At 43.3% G+C, this 21,838-nt stretch overlaps 1 long non-coding RNA gene across 1 annotated transcript; it reads right to left on the bottom strand.

Moving 5' to 3' along the window:
- Positions 1-8,233: 8,233 nt before the first annotated feature.
- LOC103672735 lies at positions 8,234-20,341 on the bottom strand. The gene is made up of 5 exons (XR_571232.1): positions 18,760-20,341; positions 13,584-13,618; positions 11,354-11,423; positions 8,525-8,606; positions 8,234-8,360 (listed from the first exon to the last, which is right to left on the bottom strand). It is a non-coding gene; the product is annotated as an uncharacterized LOC103672735 (long non-coding RNA).
- Positions 20,342-21,838: the final 1,497 nt, after the last annotated feature.

Below are 21,838 nucleotides of genomic sequence, written 5' to 3'. Positions count from 1 at the left end.
GTTGTTTGCATTATGTAATGCTTTATGGTTTATAAACCACATACATAACAAATCATTTAATAATCCTCAAGAACCCAATGAGGTAACCAAGGAGGATGTAATTTCTTCCTTCCCTTCAGAGATGCTATGTGACTTTTTCATGGCCAAATGGCTATTTAATAGTCAACTCAGGGCTTCAACTTCAGTGCACTCATAAGCTAAGCTCCTGAATTTCCTTCTTGGCAAGAACCAAGAGGCCAGTGGCTGCACTCTGTTGAAGGAGTGGCTGCGAATGGGAGGGTGAGAAAAGGGAACAAGAGGAAGGAAGGTCAGTATGTTCCAGGCCTGGCCCACACCATAACTGAGAATTCACCTTTCTGTGGAAACAGTGGCCAAGGTAAGGGACTGATGCCCCAAAGTGTCTAAATCATCACATAGATGACAACTTCCTGAGGGCAGAGGAAGTCACCCACAGCTCCTTCCATCCCAGCAGTTTCCTAAGTTCCTGCTTCCGAAAAGGAGCCTAATCAATGTTCTCTGAATTGAGACATATTGTTACTCACGCTAGCTCTACAACATCAGGAGTTAATTAGGCTTCTGAGGACTGTGAGAATGTCACCCTTTATCTTTTTTTTTTTTTTTTAAAGATTTTATTTATTTATTCATTCGACAGAGATAGAGACAGCCAGCGAGAGAGGGAGCACAAGCAGGGGGAGTGGGAGAGAAAGAAGCAGGCTCACAGCGGAGGAGCCTGATGTGGGGCTCGATCCCATAACGCCGGGATCACGCCCTGAGCCGAAGGCAGACGCTTAACCGCTGTGCCACCCAGGCGCCCCACCCTTTATCTTAACACTGGTTCTGTGTGGGAGAAATGTTCTTATTCTAAGATCTATTCAACAGGGAGGTCTTTGTATCTCCCACTGCCTCAGTGTAAGGTGGGGGCTGTCTTATTTTTGTTCTTCCTATTTTGCTCTTCTTTTCGTGCTCTGAAAAATCTGTCAGAGCTAGCAAAAGGGTATGGGACCTGGGAACGAGGCGGAGAGGATGAGAGAAGATGAGTCGAATATTTCCCTGATGATAGTTGACATCATAATCCCAAACTCCACCCCCAACCCTCCAGGGTCCAATTTCTTGTCAAACTCCTGCCCCAGTCTCTTCTTGGGGGCAAACTCCCCTTTCTCAGTATATTTTCCCTCAGTGTCCAGGTGTTCCCCTGCTCTCTACTGCATAGATGCCTCTCCATTTGCGATCCCCTTTACATTTCTGCTTCACACACTATCACATTTCCCTTCAGACTAAATGGCTCAAAACCAAACAAGATAATGCCTCAGGAGCCTCATGAGGCAACAGATCTTCAGTTGATTTTAAGGCAGATATTCCTAGATTTGAAAACTTCCAAGTTCTATCACTACCTAGCTAAGTGGCTTTGGGCAGATTCAACTTTCTAAGCCTCCTTTTCTTCATCCTGAAACAGAATCTGTCATGAAGTTATCAAAGATCAAATGACGTAATGCTATGGACTGAACTGTGTCCCCCAACAAATTTATATGTGGAAGTACTAACCCCCATTGTGATGATAGTATTGGGAGGTAGGGTCTTTGGAGGTAATTAGGTTTGGATGAGGTCATGAGTGTAGGTCCTCAGGATGGGATTAGTGCCTTTATAAGAAGAGACCAAAGAGCTTGCTCTCCCCACCACTCTCCCCTTGGTGTGAGGATACAGAAAAAAGACTGTCACCTGAATGACAGGAGGCTATCTCTCACCAGGAGCCAAATAAGCCAGCCCTTTAATCTTGGACTTCCAGTCTCCAGAGCGGTGAGAAATCAACTTCTGTTGTTCTGTTGTTCAAGCCACCCACTCTATGGGATTTTGTCATGACAGCCCAATCTGACTATGACAGCATGTAAACTCTCACTTTTTCACTCATCCCTTCATTAAGCAAATATGCACTGAACTACTCCTATGTGCCATGTTCTGTGCCAGGGACTAGGGTTTAGCAATAAGATATTAAACAAAACACAATCCCTGCCTTCATGTAGCATAAAGTCCATTGTGGAGGGCTGACCAGTAATTACAAAAATGATTAACTATTAGAATTGTAGTCAGTCCTGTGGAGAAGTATAGGGAGAGAACAGTTAATGGTCCTAACTCACCCTGAGAAATCAGAAATCTCTTCTCTAGAGAAATGACATTGAAGCTAATGAGTGAAGCAAAAGTTATGAGGATGGGGAAATAGAAGAGAAGAGAAAGCTCCAAGTGGTGGGACCAGCATGTTTACAGCAACAGTCTGGGCCACTGTAACAGAATACCATAGACTTAAAAACAACAGAAATTTATTTCTGCACCCTCGTGACCTAATCATCTACCAAAGTCCCCACCTCCCAGTACCACCACATTGAGGGTTAAGATTTCAACCTATGAACTTTGGGGAAACACAAACATTCAGTCTATAGCCATGTTTCAAGACTCTAAGGCAGAAAAGAGAATGACCTAAATCAGGTACAAACTAAAGCCAGTGTGGCTGGACCATCGTAAGGAAGGCAGAGCCAAACTGAGATGGGGTCAAGGAGGTTGATGGAAACTTGAAGGCCTTGGTAAGGAGTCTGAGGTGCATCTTGAAAGTAAAGGAGATACACTGAGGGTATGAAGCCAGGCAGCGGGCCCAAGAAAGTCAGTGCATTTTAAAATTCCCAAATGGGACCAGTAATCCAACCTACCCAGAATGCATCCCCTACTTCTTTTGAAAACAGCACATCCCCAAGATGATTTGTGGGAAATCATACCTCCCCCACTCCCAGTACATGTGATGGGTTAAGCTGACCATATCCCCAGTTACAAGAGTAAGCTCATGGTCTAAAGCTAGCAAATCAGAGAGCATGGGATAACCTTGGGGCACAGTGTTTGGTTTGAATGGACACATGATTCAGATAGAGCCAATGAGATTCAGTACCAGGACTTTTAAGAGAAATATGGGGAATGGGGAATATCTCCTTTTCTATGAATCTACTAGGAGCTGTATTGTCCTTGCAATGGTAGAAAATGCTTGGGAATGATGCCAACCCTGAGGAAAGCAGGGCCAAGGGATGATGCAAACATGACTTTGTCTTGATAATCATGTTTGAGTCCCCTGAGCTCAGCCACACCTAAAGATCTCCTGGGTTTGTAGGAGAGGATAATGGATTCAGTTTGTAGAATGTGAGACACCCAATGGAGATGCCCAGTAGAACATAAAGATATTAGACAGATAGAGGGACAGATGTGTACATGCATGAATGGATAGACAGATAATACAGAGAGCGGAAAAGGGAGAAAAGTGGAGGAGGAGTCTCAAATCAGAAGTCTTGGCAGGAAATAAATACGTTGGGATCCATCAGCCAATAGATGATAAAAGTAACCATAGCAATGACCAAGATGGTGGGGCACCTGTGTGGCTCAGTCAGTTGAGCAACAGATTCTTGGTTTTGGCTCAGGTCCTGGTCTCATGGGTCATGGGATCGAGCCCCGTGCCAGGCTCAGCACTCAGTGGGGACTCTGCTTGAGATTCTCTCCTCTACCTCTGCCCCTCTCCCCACTTCTCTCTCTCTCTCTCTCTCTCAAATAAATAAATACATAAACAAGAAAGAAGGAAAGAAAGAAAGAAAGAAAGAAAGAAAGAAAGAAAGAAAGAAAGAAAGAAAAAGAAAGAAAGAGAGAAGGGGCAGGCGGGCTGAGATGGCTCAAAAGCGAAGAGGTGAGACTGCCTACGGGAGAGTGAGAAGATAAGAGGATCTAGGATGAAAGAATTTCAGTTGATTCCAGATGGGGAGAGGAGGAGGGACTGACAAAGGAAATTGAGAGGAAATAGCCAAAGTGGCAAGAGGCAAACTGAGACAGCATGGTGTTATAAGTGAAAAAAAGGAAAGAAAAGGGAGGTAGTAACCATCCATGTGAGACACTGCAGAGATGATGCAAGATAGGAACCAAAGAGGGGAGTGTCCGCTAGATCCTAGAGAAGGGCTCAATCAATATCTATAACCAGCAATTTGACAGAGTCAATCCAGAACCCCTTGGCTCTGCAAACACATAGAAATCCTAAATCAAATAGGGGCGCCTGGGTGGCTCAGTCAGTTGAGTGACTGACTCCTGGTTTGGGCTCAGGTTGCGATCTCAGGGTCCTTAGAGCAAGCCCCTTGTCAGCTCTGCACTCAGTGGGGAGTCTGCTTCAGGATTCTCTCCCTCCCTCTCCCTTTGCCCCCCCACCCCCCCACGCGTGTGCACACATGCATGCTCTCTCTCAAATAAAATCTTTTTTAAAAAATCCTAAATCAAATCTAACCACTAAAAAACAGTAATAAAGGAGAGCATAACTCTCCACTCCTTAAGTGAGTGGAGACACTTCCTTCCAAAGAGTGTGGTATGGAAAGTAAGGAAGACTAACCACCGTGAAGACACCTGACAAACACTACTGCAGCCAGGTGATCAAGGTCAACATCAACAGCTGTCAATCATGTTGATAGTAGGTACCTTTGTTATGATATGGTGAAAATGGCACCTAAACTTTCTGATCTTCTCCCAAACACCCATAACCCCACTCTAATCATGAGAAAAACATTAGACAAATTCCAATAGTGAGACATCCTGCAAAATACCTGAACAGTACTCCTGACAACTGTCAAGGTCATCAAAAACAAGGAAAGTCTGAGAAACTCTCACAGCCAAGAGGAGCCACAGGAGACATGGTGACTAAATGTAATGTGGTATCCTGAATGGGATTCTGGAACAGAAAAAGGAAATTAGGTAAAAACTAAAGAAATCTGAATGAACTATGGACTTTTTAGTTAATAATAATGTATCAATATTGGTTCATTAATTTTAGCAAACATACCTGAAGATGTGAATAATAGGGCAAATAGAGAGTATAGGGAACTGTCTGGACTATTTTTTTCTCAATTTTTCTTACAGTCTAACACTGCTCTAAAAAATAGTCTCTTTAAAAAAATAGTAATATAATAAGCACTAAATTCAAAAGAGAGGAGAAACGTTCTAGTGCCGGAAGAAAAAATGAAGCCTAAAGCTTGAGTGATTGACTCATAACCTATACCATGGAGCTGGGAGGGGGAAGTGGGTGGGGAGAGAGTTATTGGACCAGAAGTAATTCCCAGGAGCTAAAGTAGGAGTTCTAACACTCATGCTGTGATAGGAGACTTGGCCCTGGGTAGGTTTAAGGCAAGAGCACAGCATTCAACCAGAAGAGCTGCAAGGCAGAAACCAGAAAAACCCTGCCCATGGGCCAAGGAAGCAATGTGGAAAATTTTCTCCTGGAATTCTGCACATATCAACCCACAGACATCCTTATAATGTAGGTACCATCTTCATCCCTATTTTACATATATGCAAACTGAGGCAAAAGAAAATTAGGTAACTTGGCCCAAGGTCACATAACTAGAAAGTGGTAGAACCAGGATTTGAGCCTAAACAGTATGTTTCCTTATCCCATGATCTTAGCACTTTGCTCTACAGTCTTGAACTGTAGAGCGGAGAAATACTCAGATTATTTTCTTCTACAGCCGTGCTTGGCATATTGTTAGTGCCTTATGAATATTACATAGATGGCTACACATATGAAATCATCCTGCTTCCATTTTTCTTTGATGATTTCACACTGTATATACATATTTACTATGCCCCCAAATATTTTTATAATAAAACTGTAAAGTCCATATGGATTTTCTTAGATTACCCTAGAATAATATCTATGGCTACTCACCTGATTTAAAGCAGTGCTGTAAATATGGCATACAAGTTCTACTGGGTTTTCTTCACTGCCATCTTTTAAATTCACACGTGTCTGGAGACTACTCCTAAAATTATAGGCTCACAGAACCAGAATGGAGCCCAGAAGTCATCTTGTCCACACTGGCTCCAAAACTTTGTTTCAGTCTAAATCATGCGGTGTTTCCTTCTTTACTGAACATCTCAATAATTACATTAAATAGCTATAGCATATTGAGCATATGCAAAAAGATGATGTTCTTCCACGGTTTTTAAAGACTGCATTCTCTAAGGTCTAAGACTATGTCTAGGCTTTTTTTTTTCTTCCAATTCCTTGAATATTACCTGGACTCTAAGAGTCATTCAATACATCTTCATCTGTTAAGTCTCATTCTAATCTCTAGGGAGACAAGTTTATTCCTTCCTCTAGGTGACAGTCCTTCAAATAAGTGAAGATATCCCCGCCTTCAAATAAGTGAAGATATCCCCACTTGAAATCTTTTTTCTTTGAGCTAAACATGCCCATTTACTTCAACTATTTTTCCTTCAAGAAGGTAGTTTCAAGTTCCTGACTCTTTGCAGAGACCGTATCTGACTCTTAACAGCTTTGTTTGGTGAATAGCCTTTGTATTATTGGGGGCTCAAAATCTGATTTGACCAGTGTGACAGCCAACCTCCAAGATGATCCCTACTGAGCCTCATCATCTGGTATTCCCCTTCTGTAGTCCCCTCCCACATTGAACAGAGCTGACTGGTGTGACCAATAGGATTTGTGAATGTGACAGTATGTGACTTCTGAGTCTACATTGTAAAAGACATGGCAGTATCCATATTCTCCTAAATCACACCTGAGGGAAGTCAGCTGCCATGTCATGAGGACACTCAAATCCCACTGTAGGGAGGCTCACATGGAGAGAAACTGAGGCCTCATGACACTCATGTGAATTAAGCCATCCTAAAAGCATTTTCTCCAGCCCTAGTCAAGCCTTCAGCCCAACTACAGCCCCAACTAACTAACTGTCAGACAACCAGTTAAGCCGCTTACCAATTCCTAACCCACAGAAACTGCCAGAAATAGCCAGCATTTATTTATTCTTCTTTCAATCACAAAGTTTTGAGGTACTCAGTTATGTAGCAATAGAGGATTACTAGAGCCAAGTCAGAAGGAACAGGAACTCACTCTTCCTTCTTGACCCTGAATATCATAAGAAATGGTAGGAAGACAAAGAAAAATAGATTGAATAGATTGATCAAACCATTAATTTTGAAGGTTTTGGGGATATGCGTGCATGTGTGTGTGTGTGTGTATGTGTCCATCTGTCAAAGTTTCTTTGGTATCTTTTTTAGTTACGCTGTTTTATTTTATGCCTATGTAGTGATGCCATAATGCCATACTTTACATAGAGTTGGGGCACGACCAATTTCTGCTCCTGAATGGGTGTGATGATAATCTATTCTGCATCCTTTTGGAACTCTTAACTGGGAGCCAATGGCCTTCTTACTCACCAATGTTAAAAGTTTTCTACACTTCTTTGAACACGGTACGGTGAAGACTTGGATTTAGTAGTTACAGTCAGGCTGGACTTCTCACGTGATTGAGGTTAGCCAGCGCCCAGCTTCATATGGGAACATGGGTCTACGGCCATACCACCCTGAACGGGCCTGATCTCATCTAATCTCGGAAGCTAAGCAGGGTCGGGCCTGGTTAGTACTTGGATGGGGAACGTGGGAGTCAGCCTGCCTCTGTGTTCTGTCTCACGGCTCACCCACCCCAACACATATGCACTAGCTTTACTATGGTGTGCTTTCACTCACATTCTAATTTTTTCTTATAATATTTTCTCATATCATTTTAATATTTTCTCATATCATTTTAACATTTTCTCATACCATTTTATCTCTGAACGTCTGCTTTTTACCTTCACGATTTCGAAGTTTCTTTTTTTCTAAGACTTTATTTATTTATTTGACAGAGAGAGAGAGCACAAGCAGAGGGAGCAGCAGGCAGAGGCAGAAGGAGTAGCAGGCTCCCTGCTGAGCAGAAAGTCTGACACAAGGCTGGATCCCAGAACCCTGGGATCATGACCTGAGCTGAAGGCAGACACTTCACCGACTGAGCCACCCAGGCGCCCCTGGAAGTTTCTTTCTTTTCTAGTCATTGGCTACTGTGTTTCAACCTCTTCTTAAAATGTGAGTTACTTTTATACGGAACTAAATTTTGAAGGTAGAATCCTCTCAAATTAACTTTAGGGCTTCAGTATTCAAGGTATTGTGTTGGTCCTACTGACATTAAGCACTTAAGAAGATGCAAGAACAATTTTAGGCCTTGGGAGATCAACTAATAACTCTGTACATGGTGTATTTAAAGATACCAGTGTATCCTTAGAAGATGTAATGAGCTGTGAGTTCTTCTGGAGGCTCAGAAAATGAAATGCACCTTACTACCATGAAAATAACTTACACCTGGAGGCATGAAATAGTTGTAAGTGAATTTCTTCAGAAATCTTGCTATTATCTTTATTGTTGTAGTTAATTGCACCACAGGAAGACATTCAAATATGAACATGTAAAAGAATGCAGTCTTTATTCAGAAAAATAAGGGGAAAAGTGAGGTAAAGAGAAAAGACCATCTACAAGGAAAAAAATATTTATATCAGTGTTTACATAGTGCTAAATATTTTACAAAACACTTTCATTTGTGTCTCCTCTCACCCTCCCAACACTCCAATGAAATAAACAGTGGGATATTATTTCCGTTCTATAAATTTCAGAGGAAACAGGGTAAATGACTTACTCAAGCTCAAGTGGCTCTTGAAAGGCTGAGATACAGTGAAGATCAAAGAAAGACTCCTTTTGTTTCTGTGGGTAAATGTCCACTACCAGGAAGGGAAGATAAATAAGAAGGAAAAAATACAAACTTAATGAGAAAATGAGGCTAACCGTTTTTACACAGTATAATGAGGAACTGCTGAGTGGTTATAAAAAAGCTCATTTACCTCCCCAAACGCTTAACATTCCCAGGATGATATTTAAGAAACAGGAAACTGGGTTGACTTAATACTTGTTATCCTCATCTGTGCAGTGGAGCTAATTATAGCACTCATTGCATAGAGTTGGGAGGATTAAATGAGATAATATACGTAAAGAATGGTAAGTATTCAATAAGTGTTAGTTGTTATTATTGATGACAGTGTTATTTCAATCAGGGTGGATAGAATACTAGAATAAAGAGCGATAGATATGCATTTTCATGCTGCATTGTAATCAGCCTACCCTAAATTATCTTCCTTCCATTCTCTTATCTAGAGAATGAAGACAATGTTCCTGTCTAGCTGCCTCCATCACAGAAACAATTCATCATGCCAGATCATGTTCTGAGCATTTATAAAGCCGCATAGAAAGACAAGAAAATACCGCAACCATTCTCTCCTGGGTTTTCTCTCTCTTTGCCCTTCTGAGTAAAGTCATACGGCAAAGAGGTGGAAAGGGTGTATGAGTGGTCACCCATTCAGACCCGCACAGCTGCCGGGCAACTTAAAAATGCAATGGCCACACTGGAAAGAACAGTCAACTTGACTTATTGTTCTCCGAGATTCAAACGAACAGCCCATATCATCTGTAAGAGGTTCACTGAGAGGGCGATACATGTATCATCAAAGGAATAGACAGATCAGTTTGCCATAGGTTAGCTTAGTGATTAGCCTGTGAGAGGTTTGTCCCCAAGGAGATACGTCCTCCAAATGTCCTCGCAAGGCTGTTGTGGCTGCTGTTCACCTTAGAAGTGATCCCACTTTGGCTCCGAGATCTCATTCTGCCTGCAGTCTGTTAGATCCCTGTAACTTCATTCCCGCAGCACCCCTCCTGCCACCCCACTGCCAACCACGAGGAACTGATATTTATGGTGTGTCACATGAGCAGGTGACCCTTCTTGTTGGTATCACAGAGCAGCTGATCATTCATGACTGGAGCAGGACTGTTGACTGAACCAGGGCCATTCGGACCCATCTACACCCTGTGGCATCAGCATGCGATTCTACCCTGTCCTGCCTGATTTGAGATGCTTCAGGAACGATGTAACTTGGCAAATGAATCCAAAATCAAAAGCTCTTTAGATGATAATCTTAGATCGACTATAAACGATGCCAATCAACCCATGAATGTAATGTTTCTCACATGTTGATTTTATAATTAGTGCCCACTAATGTAGAGGCTTTTTCAGGTTATTGAAATGAGCTTACAAATGTTAGATGGCTCAGGACCCTATCATCACACACATGTCAAATGCCATTCTGATAAATGCCATTGCTGAAGGCTTAGATCACTTTCTGTTCTCGTTCTTAAGATGATCAAAAACAACATTTTGATGGTCATGTTGAACAAAGCAGTTCAGTCAGATTTAATTGAGCCAGGTTAGGCTCATACCACTAGGGAATAGTCCTACAATTCTTTTTAATTCCCCTTTTGTTTCTGGATCCTAATTAAAATAACATAGAAACAACTTTATTAATATAGTTCGAACTATATTCATCTGTACTGAGCCTGTCTTTCAGTTTTCTGTCCACTCAAACTTAAAGAGATCTTCTTGTGATTTATTAGCTTTTATCTTCACATTTTCCTATGTGACATTGAATCATACAATCTTAGAAATTTTACTGTATACTTTCTCTTCCAGATTAGTGTTAAAGCTTTCCTTTCCAGGGGCGCCTGGGTGGCTCAGTCATGATCCCAGGGTTAAGCGGCTGCCTTCGGCTCAGGTCGTGATCCCAGGGTCCTGGGATTGAGCCCTGCATTGGGCTCCCTGCTCAGTGGTGAGCCTGCTTCTCCCTCTCCTCTTCCTCTGCCTGCTGCTCCCCCTGCATGTGCTCTCTCTCTCTCTGTCAAATGAATAAATAAAATCTTAAAAAAAAAAAAAAGCAGCAACTAACAGGTGCCCACCATAAATAAATTTGAAAAATACTGGCTTCTACCCACTTCTTAGTTCAAGCACAATCCTGAAAATGAGAAAGTCTTCAAACCAGAGAATAAGCATCAGGAAGAGAACAGCCCCATGAAAATTATTATCATTAAAAATATAAGACTGTTGGGGTGCCTGGGTGGCTCAGTCGTTAAGCATCTGCCTTTGGCTCAGGGCGTGATCCCTGCGGTCTGGGATCGAGCCCCACATCAGGCTCCTCCGCTAGAAGCCTGCTTCTTCCTCTCCCGCTCCCCCTGCCTGTGTTCCCTCTCTTGCTGGCTGTCTCTCTCTGTCAAATAAATAAATAAAATCTTTAAAAAATATATATATAAGACTGTTAGAACAGAAACACTATTAGGACAAAATCTATCCGTTATGCTCACCACTTTTCCCTGGTGCCTTGAAGAGTGCTTGACATATTGTAAGCACTCAAATATTTGTTGAATTAATGAAAGAACTGGTTTCTAATGAAGGGCCTTTTATCTGAAATCTTTGTTCTCACAGANNNNGGAAAGAGGATCCATAAAACTCTAAGTAAGCCCCTTCTGAGGAAATGGGCAGGAGGAGGAGTGGGTTTTTTTTCAATTCTCCATGAGGTCTGGCTTTGCAGTTGCTGAAGCAGACCCTACTTTCCTTTACTTCCCCATCTATGCTTACCAAAACACTCACCCGCTGAAGGAAGTTAGCATCCGTGTGTTCCTGCAACCTCAAATTTAATTACAGCATTCAGGACACAGCCCTGTACAAGGAGGAATGGAAAGAGATGAAGAAAATATCATTTTTTGTCCTTTAAAAAACAGACACCGAAAACATGGCAAGATTATGAACTGTAGAGTCTCAAAGGCTGGGGTTTGAATACAGATTATGCTCTTTACTAATCATGTGACCTCAAGCAAACTACTTAACCTCTTTGAACCTCTATTTTCCCATCTATAAAATGAGGATGATCTCCTCCTCACTCTTTATTGTGACAATCAAATGTAATAACATGGCAAAATCCTTAATACAGTGTCTGCTATAACACTCAGTGAATGAATCATTGTCATCATTATTCCCATCACCCGAAAAACTTCCAGTTGACTAGATGAATAGTCCATTCAACTCAACGATCTTTGTAGGTGATGCTGAGGGCTAGTCTATAAGATATTGCTCTGGAAAAATTAAGGGTATTCATAAGTCCTAAAAAAAATAGGATATACTATATAGAGATAAAACTTACAGTTAGCGCATATGGAAACACTGAGGAATTCTGGATAATTTGAGTTGTTATCATAGGAAGAAGTCATATGAAGAAGGTACCATTTTGAGGAGCATTTTATTTTTTTTAAAAGATTTTATTTATTTGAGAGAGAGAGAGAGCACAAGCAGGGGGAACAGCAGGCAGAGGGGGAAACAGGCTCCCTGCTGAGCAAGGAGCCCAATGCAGGACTCAATCCCAGGACCCTGAGATTATGACCTGAGCTGAAGGCAGACTCTTAACTGACTGAGCCACCTAGGAATCCCTTGATGAGCATTTTAAAGATAAAACTGGATGAGTGAGAAAAGGATAGAAGCACTTTGAGTGGAGAAACGTGTGGGTAAGAAGTCCCACATAGGGGGCTGTCTGTGCTATGATCACAAACAGGTCTGCCTGGTTGAAGCAGAGAGGTTGATCCAGAACATCATAGGATGAGGACAGTTAGGTAATGTGGTAACTGACAGGAAATTACAGGACCAATACCAAGTTCCAGCTGATGATAAATGGTGACACTGTAAATGATTTTTTGTATTGATTTGCCATTTGTCCCTCATTTTTTCCATCTACATAGGATCTCAAAGATGAGCAATCTTCCTTCTGGAGGCGGATATCACAGACCATTTTGCAAGCACTTTAAATCCTTCGGGAAACACAAACATCTTGTGACCTGGAACAGTCACTTAGGATTCTGACTCAGACAGGGAGTCTGAGCAACACTGTGCTAATAAGCCAGAACCAGGCCATAAACATCTGGCTGCCCTACTTGATGGATCCCTGGCATGTTCAAATGTCAGCAAGCCCTGTGAAGATAAGGTTGAATCTATCAGAAAATATCTAAGGTCTGCATGGGAAAAGAAGTCTTTTGGAATGAAAACAGGGCAGGGTACCTGAATATGACATCAGGACTTCCCTACATAACCCTATTTCTGTTGGATGGGATGGGGGCTGAGTGCTCAGGCCAACTTTCTAAGGCACCTGGTTGGCTAAAGGAGGCTATTTCAAAAATTTTTTAAGATTTTTTTTTTTTATTAGATAGTGTGAGCTTGAGTGGGGGAGGGGCAGAGGGAGAAGCAGGCTCCCTCCTGAGCAGGGAGCCCATGTGGGGGCTTGTTCCCAGGACCCTAACATCATGACCTGAGCAAGGCATCATGCTTAACCGACTAAGCCACCCAGGTGCCCCTAAAGGAGGCTATTTTTAACTCTGATCCTATATTCACACCAAGCTGCCTTCCAACCTTGATTTGTTTTCCAAATCCACTGTATTCCAGTCCCACTGCCAAGTGGTAGGTACTTGATTACCTCTAGATAGAATGACCAAGAGATTAGATAAGTCCCCAGAGCAGGGAAGTGAGACTCTGGAACAGAGTCAGCATTTAACAAATATGTTAACTACTATGTGCCAATTACTTGGAAAGATACTATGCCAAGACAATGAGCTTGGCCATCCTAACCATCACCTCAGCCTTCAGTAATTTCATCTCACCTTGATGTTCCAACAATTATATATGTTTTAATGCTATAGGCTGATGCCATGTTTATTTCCAACCCCAATTTTTCCGAAGTTCAGATCGATATTTCCAACTGCTATTACACATCAAAAATGTCCCATTGGCTCTTCTGACAGTACTTATAACTCAAAATGCTTAACACCAAAAACCTTACCTTCTTCCTCTTCCCCACTGTATCCACAAGCCCATCTGAAACAATAAAACACTTGTTATCTTCTGTAACCACTATATTTGTTAACAGTGCCCTCACTAACCCAGATCCCTGAGCCACAAATCCAACTCCCCACTGACTCATTTATCTTTCTGTACCCACATCTCACAACCCAAGAGCAACTGAGGGCTGCTGGCACTCTTGAATTCATCCTCACCTCTCCTCTCCTTTCCCACCACTACTGATTAATGTAACCCTCATCGTCTTGTGACTGACTCTAAGACTTTAACTGCCTCTGATTTTTCTCTCTTCCAATCCATCCTTTATAATGATTTCAATATAATCTTTTCAATTTTCTACTTAGCATGCCTCAAAGACCATCCATCTAATAATACCTCCTATTCCTTCACCAACCACTCAGACCCTTTGTTTCTGCTGCTAAGCAGCCCTTGCTGTTTTTCCCTGCAGCAGGTGGCCATCCCGCCTCCATAGAATGTATCTTCCAGGTCTGTGCTCACTCATGCACCCTTCTAGAAGTCTCTTCTCTCACTGTTGTGCTATTGTTGTTGTCGTGTTGTTTTTAATCTGAATATATCCTATAAATAGTTCAAGGCCCAATCCTAGGGTCCCTGATGCCAGCTGGAAGACAGAATGGCTCTCTCCTCCGTGATTCCATAGATTCTTGCATTCCATTATGACACACCTATTAGAATTCATTGAGGGCTGTGATGAGGCTTTAGTCATCTTTGTACCCCAGCGTCCAGCACATGCAGGCACTTGATAAATAATGGTGAATTTCGATAGCAACTGTAGCTCTATTTCCGGAAGTTCGTCTAACAGTATGACCTAGGCCTTATCTTTAAAAGTAGCCATTCGTCCGATACACTTTGTCTTTTGTTGGCTACTAAAAATACAAAGACTTCTCTGGCTAGGGGTCATTCTCTGGCCGATATACATGGTATTATGGTCATTGTTTGGAACTAGGTACATTGTTTGGAACTCCATTAACTTGCTCAGTTTCAAACTACAACAACAACAACCACCACTGCCACCACCACCACCGCCACCACCACCCAAGGTAAAAAAAAAAAAAAAAAAAAAAAAGCCCCCTGCAGAAAAGCAATGATGCAGTTAACTTTGGCTGACATTGCTCCTTTCTGAACTATGCTTTCTGCATTTATAATTAACATCTCTGTTGCTTTAGAGCACCTGGAACACAGAAACCGTGTATAACTGAGACATGTATTACATTCTAAGTGGAGATGGCATGGGTTAATCCATGAATAACCAAACATTGATTTAATATTTCAATAAACAAATAATTCTATTCCTTTTCTTGTCTCAAAATGTTGAAATTTTCCTCATTCACATAAAAAAGTAATAATTCATGGGATCTGAAAGATAACAGGGAAGTAACTGTCATTTTACTACATGTGAACATCCATGAGGAAATGGTGTTATCTTTTTTTTTTAAGTTTTTTTTTTTTTTTTTTTTTTTAGTAATCTCTACATCCATAGTGGGGCTCGAACCCATGATCCCGAGATCAAGACTTGAATGCTCTTCCAACTGAGTGAGCCAGGTGTCCCGGAAATAGTGTTATCTTAAAAATTTGTTCAGAATTGGTAATTTTATATTTACATCTATTTTCTGAATCATATTACTTTTTTTGCTACCTTTGTAGTTCAATATGATAAATTCTTGCCCTAACAGCATTTATTGGTTAATGACTCCTGAGCTATTAATGTCCTCATAAGAGGATGTCAATTATTACTAGTATCTGCGGAAGACAATGGTGCTGTGTGTGCCTAGAGAATAAGGGACATTGTCTTGCTCAATCAGTTTTCAGTCAGTGAGCTCATCAGCTAAATCTGATGGACTGACAGAGAACTCAAACATGAGGAAGGAACTGTAATGCACTAACTAAGACAGTATGTTGGTTTGCCCAGAGCAGTCAGATGAGGGAGGGCATCCAGCCAAGTCAAGAGATTCAGGCCAGACTCCAAATGAGCTTGAGCTAACAACAAGACAATATCTCTTGTTTTCAACCCTGTGCAAATTATAAAAACAAGAGGATGTGGCCATTGTGGAATGTTCCCCCAAACATCATTTATTTAGCTGGGGATTGAACAGCTACATAATCCCAAAGGCAGGCAGTGGAAGAAGGACCCAGCCCTCATCCCAGGGCCAGAATTTAGAAGGATCCACAGTGAATCCAGTAACCTATATTTTCCTCATTTAGCCAAGAGGTTTAGAACAGAGAACTTGTCTACTACCAAAAATGACACTCTGATTTAGATCCCAGTCCTGGATCTGATTTGGACACATCCTTTAAATTCTAAATATCTCATCGTGGAAATAACAAGTAAAAAAAAGTCCTATCCAGCTTATATAACTGTGCACATCCAATGACATAACATATTTAAGAGTCTTTGTAAACTCCAAAGTGCTATGTAGAGGTAAGATAGAATTGTGGTCAGGCGTCTACCAAGAACACTGGCTTTCTTCTTGTGAATCCTCATCGAATATTATTGAGCAACTATTATGCCAGGCACTGTTCTTAGTGACTCTATGGACATAAATATCCTCCAGGAGTTTTCATTCTCAAAGGGGGATTCAGACAATAAACACATAAACTCCGTACATTATATAGTATGTTGGAAAATGGTAAATGCTATGGAGAACAAAATAAAACATGGTAAGGGGGTTGGGAGTGCAGAGGGCACAGTAGGGGCTTCGAAATTTTAAAAAGAGTGAGCAAGTGACATTTGAGGGAAGACCTCAATGAAGGTAAACAAGGGCACTTGTAGGGAAGAGTTCTCAGCAGGGGGGAAGGCCAATGCAGGAGAGGGTCAGACAAGAAAGGAAAGCAGGGCGAGTGAATAGGCCAACAGGAGGAGAGAAGTTCAGAGAGACAGCCACTGTTAAGACCATGGATGGACTTTTGGCCATTGTAAGGTCTTTGGTTCTTATTCTGACCCAATCTGACTTCTGTTTTTAGAGGCTTCCTCTGGCTGCTAAATTGAGAACGGATTGTAGAGGCAAGGATGGGGAGAAGGACCCAGTCAGAAGGCTCTGCAGGAGACCAGAGTGTGGTTTGGACCGGTGTGATAGCGGTGGGGATGTTGTAAGTGGTCAGTTTCTGGATATGTTTAAAGATAGAGCCATCAAGCCTTCCCCACAAATTAAATGTACAGAGACAAAGAGAGGATTTGAGGGGCGCCTGGGTGGCACAGCGGTTAAGCGTCTGCCTTCGGCTCAGGGCGTGATCCCGGCATTCCGGGATCGAGCCCCACATCAGGCTCCTCCGCTATGAGCCTGCTTCTTCCTCTCCCACTCCCCCTGCTTGTGTTCCCTCTCTCGCTTGCTGTCTCTCTCTCTGTCAAATGAATAAATAAAATCTTAAAAAAAAAAAAAAAAAAAAAAGAGAGGATTTGAGGAAGGTTCCAAGGGTTTGGGTCTGAGACCCCAGAAGAGAGAGTTGCCAGAAACAGGGATGTGCCAGTCTGGAAGGGAGCTGGAAATCCTCCCTGTTTTCTCCTCTTAATTGCCAGGACATCTTCCTACAAATGTCTAAGTGTGGACAGAGCGGACAGAGGAACAAAATTAAGATGGTCCTACTTAGTGACTGCTGGAAGGGATTGACCGCTTATAACACTACTCTTTGGATCTCAGTTTCTCTGATTGTAACATAAGATGGCTGCGTTAGCTGAATAATGGCAAAATTCATTTTCAGCTGCTAAATTTGAGAGCCTAGATGCTGCAAACAATTCTCATATTTTTCAAGATTTTTTTAAATATATTTTTTTTTCTTGAAAAAGTCTCCATAAGGAAATTCAATCTTTAAAGATACCCTTTTCAGTTTAAAACAAAATTATCTTGTGGTCCTAGGTTGAACACTAAAAACAAAACAAACAAAACAAAACAAAACAAAATCCCTTAGTACCTTAGTAAGTCAGACATTAAAAACAAAACAAAACTACCATGTCCCGTAATTGTTTATACAGTACCTTGTTCCAGGGAGGTACATGGCTAATCAGGAAACATACTTCCTATGTCATACTTAACTGGAAGTTTCGCTCACAAGGTTAAATTACAGCATGCATTTTGTGTCACTGTGAAAATATTCCCTTTCACTTTAAAGGCACATGGGTGGACTAAAAATGCTTCTAAGGCTGCCTGAAAGGACGTTTGGCTCTTGTAGGTTCTTGCTGTCTCCCCTCAATACTTTTTCATTTCCCCTTAACAACAGCACTAGTAGTAACATTGGTTCAGGAATAAAGACCAAGCATCTGATATTCACAACCTGACACTACAGAGCAATATAATATAAATATATACAAATTAATTTGAATCTGTAGATAATCTCTCAAACTGTGTAACCTACATCACATTGGGTGCCTGGGTGGTTCAGTTGGTTCAGCATAGGACTCTTGATTTCCTCTCAGGTCATGATCTCAGGGTTGGGAGATGGAGCCCCCTCTGCCTCTATCCCTTTCCCTCTGCTCCTCCCTCCTCAAATAAATAAATAAATAAATCTTTTTTTAAAAACCTACAGCACATCTCCCCTTCTCCACAGCATTCCATCAGGCCAGCAACTCTTAGGCATCAGCATCACTGTAGCTTGTATATATTGAGTGCTAACCATGTGCCAGGCACTGCGCCAAGGGTTGTCATGACAACTCATTTAACCCTCACAGCCACCCGATAAGAAGAGTGCTATTATAACTTCCACTGTCAAGGAGGGCGACTCACACCCAGGACCGCCTAACCTGAAGCCCAAGCTCAAGAGGACAGTGGAAGGGTTGTGGTTTGGATGGAGATGGAATGCGTTCGCACTTATTCCAACACACTGTCTTGTTGCTATCATATTCTGTCTTCTAAGCTCTCCATGCCCCCTCTGCTTGAGGGCAGAGACCAAAATTTATAACACCAGCATTTTGCAAAGCAGTTACTCATGAACGGAAAGCCCCGTGTTAGTTCCCTGATGAGTGTGACCTAAGCTGTCTTGTTCTTCTGGTTTTCCCAGTGTGTAGAGCAGAGCCTCTTATACTGTGGGCACTCCATAAGTACTTGTTGGGTAAATGTCCAGAAAGGTGATCCAGGGGGTGAGTGAAGAAAACTGGGGGACAGGTGAAAAAGGGGAATGCTGGTGATGCCCCCAAAGCGCCCCCCACTTACTTGCAGGTTTCCGCTGTGAGGGGCCACTCCTGTCCCCTTCTTCTTTCCCTCCCTCTCTCAGGGACCTCGCTGCTCCGCAGAGAGAGGTAGGCGCCAGGCTCCAGGGAGGTGAGCGGCGGAGGTGGGGCTCCAGGAGCCACGCCCCACGCACGCGTCCCAGCCACGCACACTCTCCCGGGCAAACTTCACGCGCTCGATCTCCCACACCCGCGCTCCTACTCTTCACACACACCGTGGCGCGCACGTTCTTACACATACACCTACGCATAGACTCACAGGAGCACACACTTTCTCCCGCACATTCACACGCATACCGTTCACACACACTCTCCCTCACACACTCAGCCTCTCTCATTCGCCCCTTCATATATTCACACTCCTGCATTCACACAGTCAAGCTTACAGCCCCCACTCAAGCTCTGAAACACCTACACGCTTCACTTACCCCGGTACACACACACACACACACACGCACGTGCTACTCCTCATATTCGCACTCTTCACACACTTGCCGACACATACACTCGCTTCGCACACACCCCGTGTCCCACTGTCACGTACGTACTCATTCACACGCTCACGCACACTTCACACGCGCTGGCGCACACACATTCATGCTAAATTCTCCCTCGGGCACACACGCTCGCGCATGCGCACCTGTCGCGGCGAGGACACATCGCAGAGCGTGGATGGCAGGTCTTTGGGGCCGTTGCTGGTCGCGGTGTTCTCGGGCTGTGGGTTCAGTACGATCCCTTAGAGTCGCTTCGTTTCCCAATGAGAAATAGGGAGAAGGAGAGACCGGGACCCGGAGAGACAAAACACCAGGAAGGGGGTAGGGTGTGGGTCTCCAGCTCCCGCAGCGAAAGCGCCAGGAGCTTCGGACGCTCTGGGAGCGCCTCGCACCCTCTCAGAGTCTATTTATCCCCTCTAGGGAGCGGCCTCCCTCGGCTTCACCCACGTCTGGGGTTGGGGTTGAGTGAGGACCGACCTCGGACCGGCCCCCAGCCGCGCAGCCCGGGTTCCCCCGTTCAGTCCCTGTGGGCTGGGGTGGAAAGAGCAGGGTTTTAGTATGAGAAAGACCTCGGTTTGAATCCTTCCTCTGCCACTTGGAAGCTCTGTGCTTTGGGCAAATTGCATAGCCTCTCTGAGCCTGTGTAAAATGGGAAGTCATTCAACAAATATTTATCTCCCAATATATGCCAGCTCTAGGCTGGGTGTTTGACACAGACGGTGAATAAACAAAACAGACCCAGTTTCTGTCCAGGTGCAGCTTGCAGTCATTTGGGGAGGGGAGCGTACCCAACCAACCAGTGGACCTATGTACTGATTACAATGAAGGCTTTTGAAGTAAAGGAATAAGCTGTTGCTTTTACCCACTTCAAATATCTTTCAGCACTTAACTATGTTCAGGGTGTAGGGGCATAAAAACAATCACATTCCCTATCCTCATCCCAGTGCCAATTTGTGCCCCATCATAATGTGCCCCACATTAAACTGGCCTTTGTGATCTTTAATATATAGGAAAACCATACTGACCAAGAAGTGGACAAAAGCCAAATGAGTAAATAATAAAAGTACCTACCTCACAGGGTCATTGTGAAAAATTAAAGATACATTAAGAAGCTTAATTCATGGGGCACCTGGGTGGCTCGGTCCTTAAGCGTCTGCCTTTGGCTTTGGCTCCTGTCATGATCCTGGGGTCCTGGGATTGAATCCCGCATTGGGCTCCCTGCTCAGCGCAGAGCCTGCTTCTCCCTCTCCCACTGCTTGTGTTCCCTCTCTCGCTCTCTCTCTCTCTCTGTCAAATAAATAAATAAAATATTTTAAAAAATTAAAAAAATAAAAAGCTTATTTCATACCCTGGCACATAATAGATGCTCAATAAATGTTGGTATCATTAAGAGATGGTTTTACCTAGTGCCTAAAACTCCACACCCCTGCATTAGATAGACAGGATCTGAATCCTGGCTCTGCCATCTTTAGTTGTCTGACCTTGTAAGTCTTTGAACTTCATTAAGACTGAGGATTCTCCTACAAGAAACAGCCATAATAATGTGTTTTATCTGTCAGAGCAAATGAGGTCATGTGGGCAAGTCTCCTCATTCAGAGCCAGGCACATGGGGGAGCTCAGGAAAGAAATGGTGGCTATGAAGATTGGCATACTGGAATGGCACCTGCTTCCTCCTGTGCAAAACAGACCAGCAAAGGGGGCGCCTGGCTGGCTCCGTTGGAGGAGCACAAACCCCTGATCTCCCATCCCTGATTTCAAGCCCCACATTGCGTTTAGAGGTTACTAAATAAATAAACTTTAAAAATAAAAAAAACCCCAAACAGACCTGCAATGCTTGAAGATTTCTCCAGGCCAAAGGAGCTTTGAAATTTTAAGGCATAGTCCCAAGTAGGGGCTTCCAGAATGCCAGGCCTTTGAGCGGGGTGGAGAGTGGAGCCTGGGGAAACTCCCCTGGCAGGCCCAGGTTGATGGGGCTGCTGAAGGAGACAGGCTTATCCAGAAATCAAAGGCTAGAGAAACCCCAGGTTGGGCACCTTCAGGGTGTGGGCGCCAAGCTGCGAAGGAGCCTTGGGAGTAGAAACTCAGCTCAGAAAAGGTGCATTGTCTCGGAGAGACGACTGGGCCATTGCTCCAGCTTCCTGGTTTTCCTCTGTGAAGCCTAGCGCTCTGATACTTCATTCCCCGGCCTCAAGGGCACATGGCCCTGCAGATCCCAGATAATAATAAAACCCAGAGCCACCAACAGCTCTTACCAGGCACCAGGCCCGGCGCCAAGCAGTCCTCAATCCCTCCGAAGGACTGGAAGGTGGCGGGCATTTTCCTATCTCACAGGCTCAGAAACTGAAGATTGTTCCACCAATCTCCCTGGCTTCCTTTCAGTTCTTGCAATTAACCAAGAGAAAGTCTTCCCTGCTTTTGTGTGCTCCCTTCAGTGGCCCGGAACACATTCCCCATCCCTCGTTCCCAGGCCAACTGCCACTCATTCTGCAAGTCACCTTCAGACTTCAGCTTTACCCACTCCTGGAGCCAAATGGGCGTTTCTCTCATATTCACTCGACCTTTTGCGAT

This window comes from Ursus maritimus, unplaced genomic scaffold (assembly GCF_017311325.1).
Source record: "Ursus maritimus isolate PB19 unplaced genomic scaffold, ASM1731132v1 scaffold_8, whole genome shotgun sequence".
In the NCBI taxonomy this organism is placed as follows: domain Eukaryota; kingdom Metazoa; phylum Chordata; class Mammalia; order Carnivora; family Ursidae; genus Ursus; species Ursus maritimus.
The sequence above is the reverse complement of the archived record's forward strand: the minus strand, read 5'-3'. Positions and strand labels throughout refer to the sequence as shown.